Source organism: Triturus cristatus, chromosome 5_1 (genome assembly GCF_964204655.1).
Source record: "Triturus cristatus chromosome 5_1, aTriCri1.1, whole genome shotgun sequence".
Lineage (NCBI taxonomy): Eukaryota > Metazoa > Chordata > Amphibia > Caudata > Salamandridae > Triturus > Triturus cristatus.
The window spans coordinates 188,042,674-188,066,579 of NC_140587.1; the positions used below are offsets into that span (position 1 = coordinate 188,042,674).

Consider the following 23,906-nt stretch of genomic DNA (forward strand, 5'->3'; position numbering starts at 1 on the left):
CCTGCTTCCTAGCGCTTCACGACATCGTTGGAGGTCCGGTCCCACCCAGACCCCATGCTTCTGGTAAGGGCTCCCGTGGCTCGGGAAGCCCACCCCCAGGCGCTCCACGACATCGTTGGAGGTCCGGTTCCACCCGGATCTCGTGATGCCGGTGAGTTGTTCTCGCGGCTCGGGGAGCCCACCTCCAGCTGCTCCTCTCCTCATTGCGGGGGCCCGGTCCCACCCGGGCACCCCGTGCTGGCAGGTTGATGGAGGGTAGCCCGGAGAGCCCACCCCTGGCTGCCCCTGCCAGCTCCCTCTAAGCCCGCACCCTTGTGTGCAGCCGCGGGAGCCGGCGTGTGCATTCTGATCCGGCGGGCAGACCCAGAGGCTGCTCCCTCACTAGCAGGTCTTCGGGGGAGTGCAATGGCACTCTCCCTGCCTTTCCACCACTGCGGGGAAGTGCGATGGCACTTTACCCGCCTTCCATTCAGGGCCCAGAGATGGGGTCCTGGACCCCCTTGCACATATTCACGGGGAGCGCGATGGCGCTCCCCGGCTTTACTTACGGGGGCAGGGCCCGGAGTCGGGATCCCGGGCCCCCTTGACTTCCTTGCGGGGCGTGATGGCGCTCCCCACACTCCATTGTTGCCGGAGGCCAGGGATGGGCTCCTGGCACCCCGGTTGGGCCCCTTCACCATCGCGCTCCCCGACTTTTATCTTCGCAGGGGGTGCGACGGCAACCCCCCGCCTCCAGCGTGGCCCGTAGTTGGGTTCCCATGCCCCTCTCCCCATTCCCAAGGGAGGGCGCGATGATGCTCCCCTGCCTCCGGGGTTCAGCAGGGGCCAGGGTGGGCTCCTGGAACCCCGTGGGGGCATTTTTCACGGGGAGCGCAACGGTGCTCCCCGACTTTTCTTCTTGCGGGGGCAGCCCCTGGGACCTGTCCAACCCCGGGGGCATTTTCTGGACTGGCGGGGAAGCCCCACGCGCTTCGTCATCGGTTGGTCATAGATCACCTACCTTCTGGGGGGGCCTATCTCAGCCCCCAGGGGTCCGATCTTCGTGATCTTGGCCTCTTCTTGCTCTTGGAGGTGCACTCCAGCCACTGGGAGCACCTTCCTTCGCCCTCTGGGTCTCACAGAGGGTATATTCAGCAGGGAGCTGTCTTCACTGGCTCCCTGCACCAGCCTTTCGCCTGGCTCTCCTCCTGGGCCTCTCTTCTCCCTCCGCAGAGGCCCATGCTTCTGCACACTGGTCCTGGACTCTTCTCCTGGCGCTGTTCAGGATCCTGGGACAGTCAGGGGGTTGCTCTTTCCAACTGCCCATTGCGCCAGGCTCCAGCACCCTCTGACTCAGCAGACCACACCCCAGAGAGAGCTCCTCTTCCTGTGCAAGTTCTTTTAAAGAATTGGGAAGGAAGCTGGCAAGAAGTCTCCGTTTGCCCTATCACACAGCGATACCTCACTTCTCTGCTCCAGCTCCCTCCTTCCTGCCCATGCCTCTTGGTTTCTTCAAAATGGCGTCGCTCAGGGTCTCCTGCCACATGGTCTCTGAGAGTCCCCGTACTGCCTTCTCCCTGGTGCAGCTTGGTGCCTGGCACCCGGTGACAGCTGCTGATGGATTAGCCTGTAGCTCTACCCATCTTCTCTTCTTGGAGAGGAGGCCTTCGCTCTTGCAGAATAGGTAATTAATCCAGCCTGTCAGTGCCAGCCCCCAGCCAGGCCCTGGTTATGAGCTGACTCAGGGAAATACGACATTTCTGGAAGACCCAAAAGCAGTACAAATATGACTTTGGACTCTGCAGAATACTTCTTCTCACACCAGTTACAGTGGACTTTAATGCGTGTCTGGAACTTGTAGGCCTTAGGAAAGTAAAACTAGCCAAAGTTCTCCCCATCCTCATAGGGGAGTAATGGAGTGAAAATAGTAAAGCACACTGATTTTCCCTCAAATGTTTCTTCCAATTGTATAAAGCCTAGTCCATGTCACCACCCAATTCTGCATAAGTCCTGCCACCCCATTCACTTTACAGCTGCTCCTGGGCTGTGCATGCCAGGAATCTACCCTGCGCAGCCCGCACACATGTGCACATGTCTGTACACATGTGTCTGCATGTAACCAGCCCGGTGCCCCTCACTCCAGCTGCTGCGCAGCGGCCTAGTCAAGCTAGGGGGACACCAGTAAAATCCACATGTAGTCTCCTTCATCATGAGTTCACTGTGTGTGAGTCCCAATTTATGAGGCTCTCCCACAGTAAAAAGCTCAACTAATAGGTGCTCCAAAAGTGAAAAATCCAGGCGGCTCAGAGTGTCAGAACCACCTTCTAACAGCCACACTTTGGAAGTAGTTGTCATGCTCTGGAGTGTTGTGATGCACCTCATTGGACATGAGTGCTTTCCTGCTAGACCCCAGAGAAAGCTGAATAAATATGTGAAAGGTGCAAAGCCTCTCAGATCTGCCGCTTTGATGAGTACAGACCCCAGCTAGGCCCGCAAATACAAGGGTTCGCCCTCCTGTAACGAAAGCTAGAAGGAAGTTGGCACGGAAACTGCAAATACAAAGACAGAGTTTATTAACCCTTAAGGGTGGTCCTACAACCTACACAACACTCTTCAGTATTGCATAGAGTAGCACAAAGAACTTGCGTACACGGTCCCCTTTTATACACAACAGAGGGGCTCATAAGTGGGTGGATACAACATAGAGCAAAATTCATTACCATGTATGGATATTTTCGATACAGGATCAATATATGGGCGGAGTTAACAATTTCCTGAACCCGCGAAAACATGGTCAAGCAAGGACTAACTGATAACAGATGTGGTCAAGTCTGGGCATTCCCCAGACGGACAAAGGAGCTATTTATAGACTGTTACTAGGCAGATTACAAGAGTAACTAGCGGAAAGGTAGGACTCTTCTCGTGCAAAGCACGTGGAGACATGACAATACAAAATGGAGTCCGGACATTAGTCAACATAAGACAAGAAACACGTTTTAACTGTAGAGAGTTCATGTCTTCAGTTAATGCTTAATCATATCGCTGTTTTAGTTTTCAACAGACGACCCTTTCAGCATTTACTGAAGACATTCGGCTTATTAGGATAATCATCATATATGTCAATTTTCATCATCTCTTCCACCTCCTTGTTTAAGTTTTTCTGATAGGTGACATTGGCAATAGCTTTCTTATCAGGAATACAAAATGACACACATAAAGAACAGAGTAAAGGACCACACTGAACACAGATGCAGCAGAAAAACAGAACTGCTACAATAATACAGAGACCAGTTAAGACTTTCCATCCCCATGTAGTGAGCAATGCCCAAAACCATCCAGAAAAGGTCCAAGTGCCATTTTCTGTATGAATCTCAGCTGCGATTTTATGCAATTTATTAATAGCATTATAGACTGATGGCGTGTGGTCAGGAATAAATACACAACAGCTACTTCCAATAATTCTACATGCTCCACCTCTGTCTGCTAACATAACATCTAATACCATACGATTCTGTAACGCAACAATTCTAGTGATTTGCAATTCTTCAGTAAGATTCCCAAGAGCAGCAGCAGCTTGATTCGTTACAGCCTCTGCAACTCTTGTTAATCGTCGAACCTTCCTACTATTTAGGGCAGCTCCAACAAAGAAAAACAATCCTAAGTTAAAATCAACATACTGCTGTAAGCTAGTGTCAGTTTGGTCAACATCATCAATAGATAGAGTACGTTTATACCTATTTACAGTTACATTGTTCAATAACTTCAAGTCTTTATGATAGGATGCAGGCGCTAAGAATACAGGGGGTAATAAGAATGCTACATAACATACTCCGGACCAGCCGGCTGGTAAGCGATAATAACCTTTATTCCCACATACGAAGTACGTATTGTGGGAAGCTAAGAAAGTACTAATATTTAATCCATCTATGTTCAAAACAATAATACAATCACTAACACCAACAGGAATATGACCCACACTCTGGACACACAGGTCCGCTTGAGCTTGTGCCACTTGAATTACGAAGTTCTCATTCCCAGCAGTGTCTCTGGTGTTCATGAAGATGTAGGGGATTGATTCATTATCTGGTCGATATTCTTCCCACTCCCATATTGTCCCATTCGCTTGTGGATAGCCTTCTTTATCTTGACATTCCCTATTAAGTCTAAAAAGTAGTCATCCCACTGTAGGTTTCGGTGTGGCAAAAAGCAAAGTGTACCATGCTCTACAAGAGCCATTATGAGAGAAAGGAAGGAGGTATAAACGGCGTTCCTCCTTTCTTCTGATGGGCTGGCATCATACCGCATATCCAACAGTTCGTAGCATTTGTAGCAACATGGGTATGATGCAACATCTGGAAAAAAGTATTATTCAAATAAGACTGACGATGCTTCAATTCTTGATACGGAAGGGTGTAAAAGTAGTGCTCCTCAGGCACTGGAGTAGTCAAAACAAACAACTCATGGGCAGGAGTCACATCCTCAACAAACCACGTGGTTATACCAACAATAGGTACAATGATAATAAAACTTGTCGCACAAAAAATCTTCTTCTTCTCCATTTTGCAGTAAAAGTCAATATCTTCCTGAAACTAAAAGGTTGTCAGAACTCTTCCCCTTAGGCAGCCGTTGATTTCTTCACCAGCGGGCCAAGACGGGTGTCACTACACTAATGCAGGGCTGATCCCTCCCCCCCTTGCCTCATTGGCTCTCCGTTTCACTAACCTAAGGGCCGTTCTGACAATGTGTCCTAATACAGAAAGAAATCACTTCCTCGGTCTGAGATGATATCTTCTTCCTCCAGGAATCACTTGGTCCGGGAAGAGCTCCTCAGTGTTGTTCGGTTCCACAGCACGGCTTGTCTCTGCGGTCAGGATTTCTCGATGGTCGGTCAATACAGCAGGCTCCACTAATCCAGGCGGCACTTTACGACAGTGCAGGGAGTGGATCCAGTTCTTCGGATTGGAGACCCGCACAGCAGTCCTCGTCGCGAGCAAAAAATGCTCAGGACCAACCCATCTCGGCTCCAGACTGTTCGTCCTTTCAAACACCTTGATCATAACATAGTCTCCAGGCCGGAGGTTATGTCCTTCACCTGTGGACCGTTCAGGGAGCGCTTCTCGAACCTGTTGATGAATAGAAACCAAATTATCCGTTAACTGTGCCAGATAATCATTCATCATTACACAAGGTACATCATACACTGACTTCGGTTTCGGTGGACCCCAAATATTCATTGGGCGTCCGAACACGATCTCATATGGCATGAGACCGGTCCGAGAATGCGGTATCGATCTAATTGACAATAATGCCAGCGGTAAAGCGTCTGGCCAAGTCAAAGAAGTCGAAGCTTGGATCTTAGCGATCTTAAGCTTCAAAGTACCGTTATATTTCTCAACCAATCCCGCAGACTGAGGGTGAAATACTGCATGAAATTTCTGGGTAATTCCCAGTCCTTTCAGGACATACTTGATAACGTCTGCTATAAAATGAGGTCCGTTATCACTCCACAACAATCTACAAACACCATATCGAGGGAAGAACTCCTTCAATAGCATCTTGGCTGTAGTCATTGCAGTATTGTCTTTCGTAGGGTATGCCTCAACCCATTTACTGAAGGCACAAACCACTACTAGAACATACTTCAGATTATTACAGCGCTCAAGCTGAATGTAATCCATCTGCAAAACCTCAAAGGGTGCAGTAGGCGTTGCAAATCCTCCTGCTGGAGTTCGTGTACCCTTTCCTGGGTTATACTTCAGGCAAATCATGCAAGTCTGCACTACCCTCTTTGCCGTGCTAGCGATCTCCGGATGCTCCCAAACTCGTGTGAGTAATTTTTCAATTGCGGAAGCTCCGACATGCGCTAGTCCATGTGCCATCTGAACCATAGGTTGTACGAAAGCTGTGGGTAACTTCCATTTATCCATCTGCTTATTTCTTCTACACCCTTCATCATCTAATTCTCCATCATTGGGCCATTGCTCCCGTTCCTTATCGGAAGCGGTCCTCTGTATCTCCAGCACTTCTCTCCTAGCATCGTGCCATCTTTCTGCCTGTGACTTCACAACATACATTGCAGTAGAGTCAGGCTGCATCGCAGTCTCTCGTGCCACCCGGTCTGCCAAAGCATTCCCTTCTCCAACTTTATCAACCACCTTTTTATGGGCACTACATTTAACTATAGCAATCTTCTTTGGATATGTTAATGCAGTCAAAAGGTTGTGAACTAACTCTCCATACATTATCTGTGCTCCATGTGACGTTAGAAACCCTCTCTCCTTCCAGAGTAGGCCAAAATCGTGCGCTACTCCGAAGGCATAGCGGCTATCTGTATAAACATTCACACACAATCCTGCACTGAGCTCACATGCTCGTGTTAATGCTATCAGTTCCGCTGCTTGAGCTGATTTCTGCGGTATGCGTGCTGTCTCCACTATTGTTTGTAATGTGGTAATTGCATACGCTGCTGAAGTCGTACCATCTGGTAGCTTCAGACATGATCCGTCCACCCATAGTTCTCCATCTACCTCTGTAAAGGGCGTATCCTGGAGATCAATACGACCCTTTGTCTGTTCCTCAGTCACAAGAATACAGTCATGTGCTTTTCGTGCTTCAGACTGAGTTTCCGGGAAAGGCAACAATGTGGCTGGATTTAATGTTGCACACCTCTTCAACGTAATATGAGGAGCCAAAAGCGTCAACTCATATCCCGTTAAACGAGCACTGGTCAAATGCTGCGTCTTTGTCTGATTAAGCAGGGCATCAACAGCATGGGGAACTAATACCAACAGCTTATGAGATAACACAATTCCCTCGCTTTGGCGTATTGACACAGCTGTCGCCGCAACCGAGCGAAAACAACCAGGCAATGCTCGGGCAACAGGATCAAGTACGGCCGAAAAATATGCACAAGGGCGCTGCTTGTCGCCGTGCATCTGCACTAAAACTGATAATGCACATCCATCTCTCTCATGTACATACAATGTAAAAGGCTTAGTATAATCAGGGGTACCTAACACTGGTGCTGAGCAAAGGGCTTGTCGCAAGTTGCTGAAAGGCAATTTCACACTCATTTGACCAGGGAAGAGGAATTGGGGTATCTTTTGTCAAAAGTGCTAACAATGGCTTAACTATATATGAAAACCCCAATATCCATTGCCTACAAAAAGAAGCAAGACCCAAAAATGCACGCACGTCCTTCTGTGTGGAAGGTACTGGCGTGTCCAAAATTGCTTGAATACGATCTGGTGTGAGTGCACGCCCCTCCTTAGACAAAAGGTGACCCAAGTAAGTCACCTTTGGTCTACAAAATTGCAATTTCTTCTTCGACACTTTGTGATTGTGAGATGCCAAAAAGGAAAGCAAAGATAAAGTGCATTTCTCACATAGCTCAGGAGTGTCGGTCGCCAACAAAATATCGTCGACATATTGTATAAGGGCTACACCATCAGGCAGAACAAAGGAATTCAATTGTCTTTTCAATGCTTGACTGTAAATACTAGGACTCTCTGTATAACCCTGAGGGACTCTACAAAATCTATAAGACCGATTATTCAAAGTGAAGCCGAAAAGGTACCGGCTATCAGGATGAATAGGAATCGAAAAGAAAGCATTTTTCAAATCGATAACCGAGAATGTGGTCGCCGTTGGCGGGACCAAAGTAAGCAACGTCGTGATATCAGAAACCACGGGATACTGAGGTATCACTATCTTATTCACCTCCCTTAAGTCAATAATGAAACGATAAACCCTAGTATCAGTATCCTTCTTCAAAATGGGTAGAATAGGACTGTTGCAGACATTATATGGAACTTCCTCCACTACTCCCACCTTGATCAAATCCTGCACAATCTGTATGAGTGCCTCCTCCCCCTCCTGGGAAATACGATATTGAGGGAGGCGTGGTAACACAGCACCCTCCTTGACACTAATGTGGACAGGCGGAATCACCATCTGTCCCACATCAGTATCCGAAGTGGCCCACAAAGTACGAGGGAGAGAAGCTAATACAGTATCCTCTGCAACCACACACATCCGTTCTGTCATGGGTGATTATCGTTTAAGATCACGCGTACTCCAGTAGGGGAGCAGCGGATCGTAGCTCTAAAGTGCTTAAGCATATCAAGACCCATAATGTTGTCAGGTGTGTTCGGGGCAAGCAAAAACGGACAGGGTGCAGAAAGGTGGTCAACATGAAATGCAAGGGGTTGGGATAGAGGGCTTCGAGAGAGTGTACCATCAAATCCTACCGATGTAACCATTAAGCCAGATGGGGGAGCCCTCGGAACCAATTGTTTGGACAGCGCACTGCGAGTAGCTCCTGTATCAACTAGGAACCGATCAGTAGAACCCAGAACATTTGCTGTAACATAAGGACCGTTCTGATCAATTGGCACTTCGACTGATTCCAACCCCCACCCAACGCAATCCTATGCATGCTGCGAGTCATGGTACCCAGGGCGATCATTCCCAGACATTTGATACTGATTTTGTCCATCAAATACATTAGGTCTATCTCGTTGCTGCACGTTAGGCTCAAATCGAGCACGATCATTGGAATTCCCTCTGAAATTCGAAAAGCCCCCTCTACCTCTCGGCGGTCCCTGACCACGTCCCTGACGAGATGCATATAATACCGGACAATCCCTGGCCCAATGACCCAACTGTTTGCAATACGCACATTGATTCCTATTAACATCCGACCGACCCGAAGGGGGACCATAAAATCCTCCTCTACCTCTCTCAACACCCCGACGAGGCGGACCATACACTTGCGCTAACATCACCTTAGTTTTCAAATCTTTCGATTTCTTCTCCTCATGCCCCTTCGCTTCTTGTTCCTGACGCTCATAATACTGAGCCATGGTCAGGAGGGATGCCGGAGACGAGGTGGACCAAGAACTTTCACTCGCTTTTAATCGAGCTGCTATTCCCGGTAATAAATTCGCCACATATTTATCAACAAAAAGATGTCGACCCGTATCATCCGTAAGTGACTGACCACTGAAATCATGAAATGTTTCCTCAAAGCGCGTAAAGAAGTCTGAAACTGATTCATCAACCTTCTGTTTACACGAGGCTAACGTATTCCAGTCAATTTTCCTAGGGGGAGTAATTGTTTTCAATTTAGTCAAGATAGCAGCATGAAGATCTAAAATAAGCTGGGGCGGTTTTTGCGCGGGCTTTCTCTCCCTATCCTCATCCTCAATCTCAGACCATTTGGCCTTAAAAGCGGCTTGATCATCCACCTTCCGCACAGATCGCCACATATCTGGTGGTAAAATGAGCCCAAAGAACAAATCTATGTCTGCTAAAGTCATAGTACAAGAATTCAAGGCCCCTTCGACCTCTTCATAAAAGGCCGCTGGATTCTTGCGGGGGTCAGACAATGCATTCTTCAATGCCATAACATCAGTCCTATGCCAGGGAGTATAAACCCAATTATACACAAAATATCCCCTAGCATCGGGGGAAGACATATCTGAACTAGTTCCCGCTCCTTTAGGAGGAACATACAAAGGTGCCGCTTCTCGCATCGGTTTAGCATGCACTAATTCACTCTTATCTGAATGGGAGGTAGACGACTGTTTCCCGCCGACATGTGGATTCGATTGCTCCTCCTCCCCTGTCTTTTGGCGCGCTTTCTCTTTAAGTTCAAACATCGCGTCCCGCAATGCAAACAGCCGTCGGACCGCATCGGGTACCCTAGAGGGAGAAAAGACACCGTTACGTAAAGCTTTAGAATCTAATACTATATCATCAGGCTCAAAAACATCAGAATATTTCCGAAAGGCAGTAACCACTTCATCAGAAAAAGTTTCAACAAAATATAACTTTTCCCTATCCTGCCAACTTTCCAAAAATGCCAATGATTCAGGAAGAGATAGCTTGCCCTTAAGCGCACGAAAAGAAATTTTCCGAAGCTCACCCATACGATCAGTTGATAACATGGACCGCGTGTCTACCTTATCCGAAACCGATCCAGAATTCTGTGACCTCGGGGCAGACGCGCCAACATAAGGGGGCGGAGAGCGATCTAATAAATGAAAATCATCTTCAAGATTAGTAAGGACAGGATAAAGTGGCTGGCGGACAGCATATTGACCCGATACTTGCAACCTACGCTCTTTCTCTTGTCTCTCCGCCAGTTCTCTTTCCTCCCGACGCTTCGCTTCCTGCACTCTCACATGATCATTTTTCCGTTGCTCTTTATCAATCAGCGCTTTCTCACGTTTCTCTCGCTCACGCACTTCCTTCCCCCATAACCGTACACATTCAAACATGTCTTGCCTAGCACGCCGTTTACACATACACTGTTCCACATACTCAATCTTACGCATATCAAACGATCCATACAAAGGCCATCGTAACTCAGGATCCTTTTTGGTGTATTTCCTCCACACTGTGCTGTACATTATAGAGGAAAGACCATGCTTCACATACATATCCCTATTAGGAGTCCCCTCTGGGGGGGCTGGAGCAGATTCCTCAAGATTTAACCGGTTTCCAAAGCAGCAGCACCACTTACGGAGTGCGCTAAAAGCAGGCATGCTCAAAAATAATGCAAGATATGCAGTATTATCAAAAATGGCACTTAAACGTTGCGCCGTTCAAATTTAAACAACTCCGGAGAAATATCTCCACATTACCTGCCTATATGTGTTGCAACGCACATATTCCCACAGTAATCAGTACAAAATATGACCGGTCATCACAAATCAAACTCAAATAGCCAACCCAGGCTTCAAAACTCGAAGCAAGTACCGTACAACGGTTCTTACCAATCAAAAGCGTCCAGATTCCAACTGCCAAGTTCCAAAATTCGCCCAAACGGCTATCACACGGCAAACCGACAGAAGAGGTCTCAGTCGAGGACCGGCGCCACCCAGATGGTCAGCTCGGAAGGGAAGGAAGAAACCTCAGGATGCCAGGACTAAAAGACGCCACTGGCAGTGATCACATCCCCGGCCAAATTCCTCACCTTCGTCACGACCAGTCCTTCGAGCATCCGAGTCGCCGATGAGCCCCACGTGACGGGCGCCAATTGATGAGTACAGACCCCAGCTAGGCCCGCAAATACAAGGGTTCGCCCTACTGTAACGAAAGCCAGAAGGAAGTTGGCACGGAAACTGCAAATACCAAGACAGAGTTTATTAACACTTAAGGGTGGTCCTACAACCTACACAACACTCTTCAGTATTGCATAGAGTAGCACAAAGAACTTGCGTACACGGTCTCCTTTTATACACAACAGAGGGGCTCATAAGTGGGTGGATACAACATAGAGCAAAATTCATTACCATGTATGGATATTTTCGATACAGGATCAATATATGGGCGGAGTTAACAATTTCCTGAACCCGCGAAAACATGGTCAAACAAGGACTAACTGATAACAGATGTGGTCAAGTCTGGGCATGCCCCAGACGGACAAAGGAGCTATTTATAGACTGTTACTAGGCAGATTACAAGAGCAACTAGCGGAAAGGTAGGACTCTTCTCGTGCAAAGCACGTGGAGACATGACAATACAAAATGGAGTCCGGACATTAGTCAACATAAGACAAGAAACACGTTTTAACTGTAGAGAATTCATGTCTTCAGTTAATGCTTAACCCCTTCGATGCTCATGACGGAACGGTTCCGTCATGAGCATCGGTTGGGCTGTGCTCATGACGGAACCGTTCCGTCATGAGGACAGCCCCCGGGGGAAGCGCTGGCGCTCCCCCCCTTGTGCAGCGATCTTCACCCCCTTTACGGGGGTGGCAGCGGAAGAGCTTCCGCTGCCACCCCAGAGCCCCCCCGAGCCCCCCCACGCTTTCTGATGACGTCAGCGCGCACAGCGCGCGCCGGCGTCACCAGGAAGCGTTGGACGCGCTGGAATCCATTTCTTCCAGCGCGTCCAAGGGAGCAGAGGTAGGTTTTGTGGTCCGGTGGGGGCCGCGGCGGTGAAATTTGTAGTATTGAGGCATCGGGAGAGAGGAAAGAGTATTTCCTCTCCCCCGATGTCTCAATACAGGGCATTCCTGCTCCACGATCGCGCACAGCGTCGCGATCGTGGAGCAGGGATGCCCCACTAGACACCAGGGATGTGTTTTATTTTATTTTGGAAGCGACCCCTTGGGTAAGGGTCGCTTCCTGGGGGCCATATATTATTATAAGACTTTTCTGCCCCCTCTGGGGGCAGATTGGTGGTTTTTTTTTGCCGTTTCTGCTCCCAGGGGGGGCAGAAAAGCCCACTAGACACCAGGGATATCATTATTTATGTAGTAAGCGACCCCTTGAGCAAGGGTCGCTTCCTTGGGGCCCTAAATTGTTTGAAGACTTTTCTGCCCCCTCTGGGTACAGATCGGTGTCGTTTGTTTTGCCGTTTGTGCTCCCAGGGGGGGCAGAAAAGCCCACTAGACACCAGGGATCTTATTATTATTGTAGGAAGCGACCCCTTGGGCAAGGGTCGCTTCCTTGGGCCCACACATTTTTGAAAGACTTTTCTGCACCCTCTGGGGGCAGATCGGTGTCATTATTTTGCCGTTTCTGCTCCTAGGGGGGGGCAGAAAAGCCCACTAGACACCAGGGATCTTATTATTATTGTAGGAAGCGACCCCTTGGGCAAGGGTCGCTTCCTTGGCCCCCTAAATTTTTTGAAGACTTTTCTGCCCCCTCTGGGGGCAGATCGGTGTTATTTTTTTGCCGTTTCTGCTCCCAGGGGGGGGGGGGCAGAAAAGCCCACTAGACACCAGGGATCTAATTTTTGTTGTAGGAAGCGACCCCTTGGGCAAGGGTCGCTTCCTTGGGCCCCTAATTATTTTGTAGATTTTTCTGCCCCCTCTGGGGGCAGATAGGTTTTATTTTTTCGCCGTGTCTGCTCCCAGGGGGGGCAGAAAAGGCCACTAGACACCAGGGAATTAGTTCAAATAAAAATAGAAGTGACCCCTCGCTTCCAGGGTGTAATTTGTTTTCTGGCACACAACCCGATTGACCATTTGGGTAGTGACATAGCATGTTATAATGTTTATTGTTATATTTTTTGTGAATTCCAATTGTAATGTTTTTTTTTTGTTTACTTTTTTGTTCTAGGTGAAGGCTTTTCTTCATTTCACGTTGCAGTGTTGTGACTGGTGGTTCTGCTGTTTGTGTAGTTTGGTAAGAGACTTATTTTTGTACAATGTAAATGTGTTTGATTTCTCTGCCTGTTTTGCAAATGGTGTAATAATAGCAGTATGTTTGGTTTTTGAGTGTCAAAAACTTTTTGCATTGGTGCTCGATGTGTATTTTGTTGTCTTGTGAGTAATTTGTTTTTTTTTCTTCTTTCCAGTTTGATATCGTTGGTTTTTGCTGTGTCACTGCAGAGTTGGTTTCTGGTGAGTGCAGCTGTCTCTTGTAATTGGATTGTATAGTTTTTGAGTACATTGATCTTTGTGATAAAGGTACACATTTCTTTACTTACTTTGTTTGCACATTGTTGGTTGTTGTTGACTTGTTTGTGCAGTCTTCTATCTTAGTAAGTATAATGGCTAGCCGCAGGATGACTGCTCAGCAGGTTGTTGGTTTGCTGTTTGAGTCTTCCTCTGATATTGGTTCAGAGACTGACTCTGCATCTGAGGGAGAGGAGGCAGGGGACGATTCTGGCAGTGAGTTGTCTCTCCGTATGGAGTCATCGGATGATGAAGATACTCTTAGTGCGGATGAAGTGCCTGTGTTAGAGGAGGAGATTGATGTGCCGATAGTGCGGCAAGAGGCATCTGGGCTGCAGCCTGGGGCTGCAAGACTTCCCGTTGGTGTAGTGCGGCAAGAGGCATCTGGGCTGCAGGCTGGGGCTGCAAGTCTTCCCGTTGAAAGTGATGACCTCTGGGTTGCCCCTGGCATGGTGCAGCCGGAATTTCCAGAGTTTACTGGTGTTCCAGGGTCTAGAGTGAATACTGAGAACTTTTTGCCTGTAAATTTTTTTCAGTTGTTTATGGACGATGTGTTTTTGGCAGAGATTGTTGAGCAGACTAATTTGTATGCCGAACAGTTTTTGAGGGACAACAGTGCCAGTCTTAAGCCACACTCTAGAGCTACCCGGTGGACTCCCACAAATGTTGAAGAGATGAAGAAGTTCTTGGGTTTAACTTTTTTGATGGGCTTGCTAAGGAAGCCATCATTGGCTTCATATTGGTCTAGCAGTCCCTTGATGGCAACGTCTATTTTTCCGGCAGTCATGACTCGTGACAGGTATTTGCTTCTGCTTCGGATGATGCACTTTGTTGATAATGGTTTAGCGTTGCCACGAGATCACCCTGATTGTGACCGTCTTTTTAAGATTAGGCCTGTCCTTGATCACTTTGTTGATCGATTTTCTGAGATTTATGCCCCTGGTAGAGAAATTGCAGTGGATGAGTCTTTGGTGTTGTTCAAGGGCCGCTTGGTTTTTAGGCAATACATTCCTAGTAAGAGGGCACGCTATGGAATAAAGCTGTATATGCTGTGTGACAGTAGGACTGGATATGTCTCTAATTTCAGGGTGTACACCGGTAAGGAATCTAGGTTTAACCTCCCTGGTTGTCCGTCCACTTTTGGAGTGACTGAGAAAATTGTTTGGGAACTTGGTAGAGGATTTTTTAACAAAGGCCACCATTTATATGTAGATAACTTCTACACTGGTGTGCGGTTGTTCAGGGAATTGGCCAAAGTGGACACTCTTGCTTGTGGCACAATCCGCTCTAACCGTAAAGGTTTCCCGAAAGAACTTGTGTGTCAAAAGCTTGTGCGGGGACAGTGCAGTGCGTTGCGTTGCCAGGAGCTTCTTGCTGTGAAGTTTACAGACAGGAGAGATGTATACATGCTGACTTCCATCCATGATGAAAGCACTGCACCTGTGACTGTTTGGGGTCAGGTCGCTGAAGCGCGCAAACCTGTGTGCATTTTAGACTATAATAGGCACATGGGTGGTGTTGACAGAGTAGATCAGAGGTTGGAACCTTACACTGCTCTTCGTAAGGCTTACATTTGGTACAAGAAGTTGGCTATCCATCTTTTCCACATGGCAATGTTTAATGCTTTTGTTGTGTTCCAGGATTCTTGCCCTGAGTCAAAGATGACTTTTGCTAAGTTTCAGGAGTCTGTAATAGGCAGCCTTGTTGTAGTGGAACAGGCAAGTGTTCCTAGAGTTGGACTGGTGGAGGATGTTGCTAGATTGAAAGAACGCCACTTTCCAGATCACATTCCTCCCACACCCGCAAAAGATTTTCCCAGTAGGAGATGTAGAGTCTGTTGGCGAAGAGGTTTGCGGAAGGAGAGTCGTATGTACTGCCCCGATTGTCCCTCTCATCCTGCACTGTGTCTCTCTGCTTGTTTCAGAGCGTACCACACGCGTAAAAATTTCTGGGAACATTCATGAGTGGTAAAGTGAACTGCCTGGTCTGTATTCTTTGGAAAATATGATTCTGTTTCAAGGTTGGTGTTAGTGCAATGTATTTAGTTGCTGATTTTCTGTTAGAAGATTTGTATCTATTTGCAATTTGTTTGTGTTTTTATTTTTTTCTAAAAAAATCCAAAATGTGATGGCGGTGTGTGTAGGCTTGCGCTTGGCTGTTGGTGTGTGTGGACTGGCACTTGGTTGGTGGTGTGCGTGGAATGGTGCTTGGCTGACGGTGTGCGTGGACTGGCGGTGTGCATGGACTGGCGGTGTGCGTGGACTGGTGCGTGGCTGGTGGTGTGCGTGGAATGGTGCTTGGCTGGCGGTGTGCGTGGAATGGTGCTTGGCTGGCGGTGTGCGTGGAATGGTGCTTAGCTGGCGGTGTGCGTGGACTGTTACTTGGCTGGCGGTGTGTGTGGACTGGTGGTGTGTGCGGACTGGTGTTTGGCTGGTGGTGTCCGTGGACTGGAGCTTGGCTGGTGGTGTCCGTGGACTGGAGCTTGGCTGGTGGTGTGCGTGGACTGGAGCTTGGCTGGCGGTGTGCGTGGAATGGTGCTTGGCTGGCGGTGTGCGTGGACTGGTACTTGGCTGGCGGTGTGCGTGGACTGGTGGTGTGTGCGGACTGGTGCTTGGCTGGTGGTGTCCGTGGACTGGAGCTTGGCTGGCGGTGTAGGTGGATTGGCGATTGGCTGCCGGTGTGCCTGGACTGGCGATTGGATGGCGGTGTGCCTGGACTGGCGCTTGGCTAGCGGTGTGCGTGGACTGGCGTTTGGCTAGCGGTGTGTGTCGACTGGTGCTTGGCTGGCTGTGTGTGAGTAGTGACTTTCTGCTGGTCACTACACACACTGCTAGCTGAGTGCCACTCCACGCAATCCTTCAGCCTGTGTAGTTGCTGTGTCTGGATTGTGGGCGTGTGAAAGTGATGGGCCCTTGAATGGCGCTGTGTGCTGGTGTGAGTTTTGTTATGTGATGGGCCCGCGGCTGGCGGTGTGAATGGTTTTGTATGTCTCACACGTATGAAAGGTGTATGAATGGCCTGTAAAGAGGTTGGTGCCTTGTCGTGGCTTTACAGCTCACGAGCTGTGAGTCAATGGTTCAGTTTCTTGCCCTTTCAATTATTACCAGTGCATTTCATGTTTTGTGAAATCACTTGGTAATACAATTTTATCTACTGAACCATCACTCACCCTCGTGCCAAATCCAACCAGTATGTGTGTGTGCTTGCGGGTTAGATGACTGTGCAGTAATATTTGTCTTTCTGAAGCAGGGTGTACCTTGTCCCTTTTTGGTGATTTTTGTACTGTGTTGCTTTTGTACCTGGTGGTGCGAATGGTCTTGTTTGTATCACGTATGAAAGGTGTGTAAATGGCCTGTAAAGCGGTTGGTGCCTTGACGTGGCTTTACAGCTCACGAGCTGCAAGTCATTGGTTTGGTTTTTTGTGAATTTAATTATTGACAGTGCATTTCATTTTTGTGAAATCTCTTGTTAATAAAATTTAATACACTGAACCATGACTTGCCCTCGTGCCAAATCCAACCAGTATGTGTGTGTGTTTGAGGAATAGATGGTTGTGCAGGAATCTTTGTCTTTTGTTTCTCTGCCAAGGTACACTTTCCATGTAAGAATAACCCACCAACTGTAGATATTGTCGAAAACCCTTGGGAGTTCATGGTGATGTCTCTCTAGTGATTTGAAAAATATTTTTTATCCCCATTGTCCTGTAAACCTCAAATTGTCTGCCACATTTTCTTTGCAGTATTATTCCTAAATTCTCACGCTGTAGTAACAATAGGTAATCTGGTTTTGCAAGGGGGGTTACTTTGGTTTTTTGCCCAGGGCTCGGCGGCCATCTAGGGAAACCTTTCCAACCCAGGCATTTTTGAAAACTAGACACCCGGCGGCTTCCAGGGAGGTATGGCTTGCGTGGATCCCCCAACGTTTCCTTACCCAGAATCCCCTGCAAACCTCAATTTTTGCTCAAAAAATCACTTTTTTCACACATTTTGGGGTGGGAAAGTAGTGGCATCACCGGGCTCACACAAATTTACCACCACCCAGCATTCCCCCAGGTCTCCCGGTAAAAATGGTGCCTCACTTGTGTGGGAGGCCCAAGTACCCGCGGCAGGCAAGGGCCCCAAACGTAGTGAGGCGACATCAAGATGGCCTATCGCCAAACCACCTGGTTTTGCAAGGGGGGTCACTTTGGTTTTTGGCCCGGTGCGCGGCGGCCATCTAGGGAAACCTAGCAAACCCAGGCATTTTTGAAAACTAGACACCCGGCGGCTTCCAGGGAGGTATGGCTTGCGTGGATCCCCCAACGTTTCCTTACCCAGAATCCCCTGCAAACCTCAATTTTTGCTCAAAAAATCACTTTTTTCACACATTTTGGGGTGGGAAAGTAGTGGCATCAACGGGCTCACACAAATTTACCACCACCCAGCGTTCCCCCAGGTCTCCCGGTAAAAATGGTGCCTCACTTGTGTGGGAGGCCCAAGTACCCGCGGCAGGCAAGGGCCCCAAACGTAGTGAGGCGACATCAAGATGGCCTATCGCCAAACCACCTGGTTTTGCAAGGGGGGTCACTTTGGTTTTTGGCCCGGTGCGCGGCGGCCATCTAGGGAAACCTACCAAACCCAGGCATTTTTGAAAACTAGACACCCGGCGGCTTCCAGGGAGGTATGGCTTGCGTGGATCCACCAACGTTTCCTTACCCAGAATCCCCTGCAAACCTCAAATTTTGCTAAAAAAATCACTTTTTTCACACATTTTGGGGTGGGAAAGTAGTGGCATCACCGGGCTCACACAAATTTACCACCACCCAGCGTTCCCCCAGGTCTCCCGGTAAAAATGGTGCCTCACTTGTGTGGGAGGCCCAAGTACCCGCGGCAGGCAAGGGCCCCAAACGTAGTGAGGCGACATCAAGATGGCCTATCGCCAAACCACCTGGTTTTGCAAGGGGGGTCACTTTGGTTTTTGGCCTGGTGCGCGGCGGCCATCTAGGGAAACCTACCAAACCCAGGCATTTTTGAAAACTAGACACCCGGCGGCTTCCAGGGAGGTATGGCTTGCGTGGATCCCCCAACGTTTCCTTACCCAGAATCCCCTGCAAACCTCATTTTTTGCTCAAAAAATCACTTTTTTCACACATTTTGGGGTGGGAAAGTAGTGGCATCACCGGGCTCACACAAATTTACCACCACCCAGCGTTCCCCCAGGTCTCCCGGTAAAAATGGTGCCTCACTTGTGTGGGAGGCCCAAGTACCCGCGGCAGGCAAGGGCCCCAAACGTAGTGAGGCGACATCAAGATGGCCTATCGCCAAACCACCTGGTTTTGCAAGGGGGGTCACTTTGGTTTTTGGCCCGGTGCGCGACGGCCATCTAGGGAAACCTAGCAAACTCAGGCATTTTTGAAAACTAGACACCCGGCGGCTTCCAGGGAGGTATGGCTTGCGTGGATCCCCCAACGTTTCCTTACCCAGAATCCCCTGCAAACCTCAATTTTTGCTCAAAAAATCACTTTTTTCACACATTTTGGGGTGGGAAAGTAGTGGCATCACCGGGCTCACACAAATTTACCACCACCCAGCGTTCCCCCAGGTCTCCCGGTAAAAATGGTGCCTCACTTGTGTGGGAGGCCCAAGTACCCGCGGCAGGCAAGGACAACAAACGTAGTGAGGCGACATTTGGGATAGGCAATGTTGATGTTGCCTCACTACGTTTGTTGTCCTTGCCTGCCGCGGGTACTTGGGCCTCCCACACAAGTGAGGCACCATTTTTACCGGGAGACCTGGGGGAACGCTGGGTGGTGGTAAATTTGTGTGAGCCCGGTGATGCCACTACTTTCCCACCCCAAAATGTGTGAAAAAAGTGATTTTTTGAGCAAAAATTGAGGTTTGCAGGGGATTCTGGGTAAGGAAACGTTGGGGGATCCACGCAAGCCATACCTCCCTGGAAGCCGCCGGGTGTCTAGTTTTCAAAAATGCCTGGGTTTGCTAGGTTTCCCTAGATGGCCGCCGCGCACCGGGCCAAAAACCAAAGTGACCCCCCTTGCAAAACCTGGTGGTTTGGCGATAGGCCATCTTGATGTCGCCTCACTACGTTTGGGGCCCTTGCCTGCCGCGGGTACTTGGGCCTCCCACACAAGTGAGGCACCATTTTTACCGGGAGACCTGGGGGAACGCTGGGTGGTGGTAAATTTGTGTGAGCCCGGTGATGCCACTACTTTCCCACCCCAAAATGTGTGAAAAAAGTGATTTTTTGAGCAAAAAGTGAGGTTTGCAGGGGATTCTGGGTAAGGAAACGTTGGGGGATCCACGCAAGCCATACCTCCCTGGAAGCCGCCGGGTGTCTAGTTTTCAAAAATGCCTGGGTTTGCTAGGTTTCCCTAGATGGCCGCCGCGCACCGGGCCAAAAACCAAAGTGACCCCCCTTGCAAAACCTGGTGGTTTGGCGATAGGCCATCTTGATGTCGCCTCACTACGTTTGGGGCCCTTGCCTGCCGCGGGTACTTGGGCCTCCCACACAAGTGAGGCACCATTTTTACCGGGAGACCTGGGGGAACGCTGGGTGGTGGTAAATTTGTGTGAGCCCGGTGATGCCACTACTTTCCCACCCCAAAATGTGTGAAAAAAGTGATTTTTTGAGCAAAAAATGAGGTTTGCAGGGGATTCTGGGTAAGGAAACGTTGGGGGATCCACGCAAGCCATACCTCCCTGGAAGCCGCCGGGTGTCTAGTTTTCAAAAATGCCTGGGTTTGGTAGGTTTCCCTAGATGGCCGCCGCGCACCGGGCCAAAAACCAAAGTGACCCCCCTTGCAAAACCAGGTGGTTTGGCGATAGGCCATCTTGATGTCGCCTCACTACGTTTGGGGCCCTTGCCTGCCGCGGGTACTTGGGCCTCCCACACAAGTGAGGCACCATTTTTACCGGGAGACCTGGGGGAACGCTGGGTGGTGGTAAATTTGTGTGAGCCCGGTGATGCCACTACTTTCCCACCCCAAAATGTGTGAAAAAAGTGATTTTTTGAGCAAAATTTGAGGTTTGCAGGGGATTCTGGGTAAGGAAACGTTGGGGGATCCACGCAAGCCATACCTCCCTGGAAGCCGCCGGGTGTCTAGTTTTCAAAAATGCCTGGGTTTGCTAGGTTTCCCTAGATGGCCGCCGCGCACCGGGCCAAGAACCAAAGTGACCCCCCTTGCAAAACCAGGTGGTTTGGCGATAGGCCATCTTGATGTCGCCTCACTACGTTTGGGGCCCTTGCCTATCGCGGGTACTTGGGCCTCCCACACAAGTGAGGCACCATTTTTACCGGGAGACCTGGGGGAACGCTGGGTGGTGGTAAATTTGTGTGAGCCCGGTGATGCCACTACTTTCCCACCCCAAAATGTGTGAAAAAAGTGATTTTTTGAGCAGAAATTGAGGTTTGCAGGGGATTCTGGGTAAGGAAACGTTGGGGGATCCACGCAAGCCATACCTCCCTGGAAGCCGCCGGGTGTCTAGTTTTCAAATATGCCTGGGTTTGCTAGGTTTCCCTAGATGGCCGCCGCGCACCGGGCCAAAAACCAAAGTGACCCCCCTTGCAAAACCTGGTGGTTTGGCGATAGGCCATCTTGATGTCGCCTCACTACGTTTGGGGCCCTTGCCTGCCGCGGGTACTTGGGCCTCCCACACAAGTGAGGCACCATTTTTACCGGGAGACCTGGGGGAACGCTGGGTGGTGGTAAATTTGTGTGAGCCCGGTGATGCCACTACTTTCCCACCCCAAAATGTGTGAAAAAAGTGATTTTTTGAGCAAAATTTGAGGTTTGCAGGGGATTCTGGGTAAGGAAACGTTGGGGGATCCACGCAAGCCATACCTCCCTGGAAGCCGCCGGGTGTCTAGTTTTCAAAAATGCCTGGGTTTGGTAGGTTTCCCTAGATGGCCGCCGCGCACCGGGCCAAAAACCAAAGTGACCCCCCTTGCAAAACCAGGTGGTTTGGCGATAGGCCATCTTGATGTCGCCTCACTACGTTTGGGGCCCTTGCCTGCGGCGGGTACTTGGGCCTCCCACACAAGTGAGGCACCATTTTTACCGGGAGACCTGGGGGAACGCTGGGTGGTGGTAAATTTGTGTGAGCCCGGTGATGCCACTACTTTCCCACCCCAAAATGTGTGAAAAAAGTGATTTTTTGGGCAAAAATTGAGGTTTGCAGGGGATTCTGGGTAAGGAAACGTTGGGGGATCCACGCAAGCCATACCTCCCTGGAAGCCGCCGGGTGTCTAGTTTTCAAAAATGCCTGGGTTTGGTAGGTTTTCCTAGATGGCCGCCGCGCACCGGGCCAAAAACCAAAGTGACCCCCCTTGCAAAACCAGGTGGTTTGGCGATAGGCCATCTTGATGTCGCCTCACTACGTTTGGGGCCCTTGCCTGCCGCGGGTACTTGGGCCTCCCACACAAGTGAGGCACCATTTTTACCGGGAGACCTGGGGGAACGCTGGGTGGTGGTAAATTTGTGTGAGCCCGGTGATGCCACTACTTTCCCACCCCAAAATGTGTGAAAAAAGTGATTTTTTGGGCAAAAATTGAGGTTTGCAGGGGATTCTGGGTAAGGAAACGTTGGGGATCCACGCAAGCCATACCTCCCTGGAAGCCGCCGGGTGTCTAGTTTTCAGAAATGTATAGGTTTGCTAGGTTTCCCTAGGTGCCGGCAGGGCTAGGGTACAAAATCTACAGCTAGTCACTTTGCCAAAAAAAGGGTCATTTTTCACTCCAAAACCACTTTGCGTTTTGCGCCATTTCCTGTTGCGGGCACTAGGCCGACCCGCACAAGTGAGGTACCATTTTTCTCGTAGGACTTTGGGGAACGCGGGGTGGGTGGAAATTTGTGGATCCACGCAGGTTCCAGAACTTTCCATCACAGAAATGTGGGGAAAATGTGTTTTTTTTGTCAATTTTTTACGTTTGCAAGGGATTCTGGGTAACAGACCATGGTGGGAGGCAGTCAAGTCACCCCATCCTGGATTCCCCTGGGTGTCTAGTTTTCAAAAATGTATAGGTTTGCTAGGTTTCCCTAGTTGCCGGCAGGGCTAGGGTACAAAATCGACAGCTAGTCACTTTGCCAAAAAAAGGGTCATTTTTCACTCCAAAACCACGTTGCGTTTTGCGCCGTTTCCTGTCGCAGGCACTAGGCCGACCCGCACAAGTGAGGTACCATTTTTCTCGTAGGACTTTGGGGAACGCGGGGTGGGTGGAAATTTGTGGATCCACGCAGATTCCAGAACTTTCCATCACAGAAATGTGGGGAAAATGTGTTTTTTTTGTCATTTTTTTACGTTTGCAAGGGATTCTGGGTAACAGACCCTGGTGGGAGGCAGTCAAGTCACCCCATCCTGGATTCCCCTGGGTGTCTAGTTTTCAGAAATGTATAGGTTTGCTAGGTTTCCCTAGGTGCCGGCAGGGCTAGGGTACAAAATCTACAGCTAGTCACTTTGCCAAAAAAAGGGTCATTTTTCACTCCAAAACCACGTTGCGTTTTGCGCCGTTTCCTGTTGCGGGCACCAGGCCGACCCGCACAAGTGAGGTACCATTTTTCTCGTAGGACTTTGGGGAACGCGGAGTGGGTGGAAATTTGTGGATCCACGCAGGTTCCAGAACTTTCCATCACAGAAATGTGGGGAAAATGTGTTTTTTTTTGTCAATTTTTTACGTTTGCAAGGGATTCTGGGTAACAGACCATGGTGGGAGGCAGTCAAGTCACCCCATCCTGGATTCCCCTGGGTGTCTAGTTTTAAAAAATGTATAGGTTTGCTAGGTTTCCCTAGGTGCCGGCAGGGCTAGGGTACAAAGTCTACAGCTAGTCACTTTGCCAAAAAAAGGGTCATTTTTCACTCCAAAACCACGTTGCGTTTTGCGCCGTTTCCTGTTGCGGGCACCAGGCCGACCCGCACAAGTGAGGTACCATTTTTCTCGTAGGACTTTGGGGAACGCGGGGTGGGTGGAAATTTGTGGATCCACGCAGATTCCAGAACTTTCCATCACAGAAATGTGGGGAAAATGTGTTTTTTTTGTCAATTTTTTACGTTTGCAAGGGATTCTGGGTAACAGACCATGGTGGGAGGCAGTCAAGTCACCCCATCCTGGATTCCCCTGGGTGTCTAGTTTTCAAAAATGTATAGGTTTGCTAGGTTTCCCTAGGTGCCGGCAGGGCTAGGGTACAAAATCTACAGCTAGTCACTTTGCCAAAAAAAGGGTCATTTTTCACTCCAAAACCACGTTGCGTTTTGCGCCGTTTCCTGTCGCGGGCACTAGGCCGACCCGCACAAGTGAGGTACCATTTTTCTCGTAGGACTTTGGGGAACGCGGGGTGGGTGGAAATTTGTGGATCCACGCACATTCCAGAACTTTCCATCACAGAAATGTGGGGAAATGTGTTTTTTTTGTCAATTTTTTACGTTTGCAAGGGATTCTGGGTAACAGACCATGGTGGGAGGCAGTCAAGTCACCCCATCCTGGATTCCCCTGGGTGTCTAGTTTTCAAAAATGTATAGGTTTG

The 23,906-nt window shown here is 49.2% G+C and overlaps 1 protein-coding gene across 1 annotated transcript in view; it reads left to right on the forward strand.

Moving 5' to 3' along the window:
* LOC146830624 (G2/M phase-specific E3 ubiquitin-protein ligase-like) overlaps positions 1-23,906 on the forward strand; it is a 701,391-nt gene that overhangs the window by 616,702 nt on the left and 60,783 nt on the right. The window lies entirely within an intron of this gene.